Below are 1,378 nucleotides of genomic sequence, written 5' to 3'. Positions count from 1 at the left end.
CAAAGAAGGGCCAGAACAGCATGGCTGCGACTAGGGCGAGGCAGGTGATGTGCCTCAGTGCAAAATTGAAGGAGGCATCACTCTCAGGGTCACACAAAGGCAGGCTGGCTCCTGCCTCACTCTGGTCTTGGCCCTGCAGGGGGTGGGTCCTCTAAAGTGAGCAGCCCGGAGCAGGGAGGGCTTCTCCCATCTTGTCTCCATGGGTATTGATGGTTACTCCTAACCGTTGGAGTGTGACAAAAAGGCAAGATGACAGAAATAGACCTCTCTCCTGTGAGTCCCCACTTCCCTAAAGCACTGTAAAGCATCACCTGATTACATTTCAGGGAGCTCCACGTCCGCATCAGCCCAGTCCCTATGGTGGTCCCTGGGCTCATTCTCTGTGGAAAAGTACCCAGAGTGATTCATTATCATCCCCACTCACACGGCCTCCTAGAAATTAATGTCAATAAACACCGAGAAAAACTCTAGTGTACAAATACACCGTATTCCAGAACTCTCGCAGGGCAGACTTCAGTGAAAACTAAGGTAAGCCAAAGCTAATTAGGAAAAAAGGGATGTGCAGGGTCAAGGAAAAGCTGTGGAAGAGGAGCTGGGTTGTGAGTCCAGATGCATCTTGGAGAGGTCTGCATTAAACTAAATCACCACAGAGGATGCCCATGAAATAGTAGAGAAGGTATGGGAGCCAGTTGCGGGTGTTCTGGAGCCTGTTGAGCAGGTACTTGCTGCTCAATGTGTGGAGGCATTCGGTGGAGTGGGGCAGGGTGAGGAGGAGGGGAGGGTGTTGGCCCAGGAGCTGGCAAGCCTGGGTTCTAACCTGGATTCCAGTGCTTGTTGACCAGCCCAGCTAAGTCACTGGACTTTGCTGAGTTTCTATTTTCTCCTTTGCATAATGAAACTAATAATATGTCCCCTGTTTAACTTGCGGAAAAGGTGGGCAGATCAAGTAAAGTAGCAAGAGGGCTTTGAAGGTTGTGTAGGGCTAGGCCAGTGTAAAATGTTGTGGTTAACCTGTGTTGGCAAATCTGCCAGTTGTCTTGTTTATCCAATCAAACCCCATTTATTGAATGTCTCCTTGGTGCCATTCCCTGTCTAATCCTTGATCACCCGGAGATGAATGAAATATCACTACCTTCAAGGAGCTTACCATCTAGTTGGAGACAGATGCTGAAAAGTAGCTATATTTATTGTTTGCTGTTAGAGCACAAATACGGAATATTTTGAAAGAGTTTGCTACAATTACTTTACAACCATTTATAGATAGATGCTTGTTGACAAGAAAGAATTGATGTGGTAAATGTAAAAATTTCTCATCTACTATCAACATGTAACATTTTAAGAACACCAATAGAGGCAAATGGTGTTTTGATTGCAACCT

Source organism: Pongo abelii, chromosome 9 (genome assembly GCF_028885655.2).
Source record: "Pongo abelii isolate AG06213 chromosome 9, NHGRI_mPonAbe1-v2.0_pri, whole genome shotgun sequence".
Classification (NCBI taxonomy): domain Eukaryota; kingdom Metazoa; phylum Chordata; class Mammalia; order Primates; family Hominidae; genus Pongo; species Pongo abelii.
The sequence above is the reverse complement of the archived record's forward strand: the minus strand, read 5'-3'. Positions refer to the sequence as shown.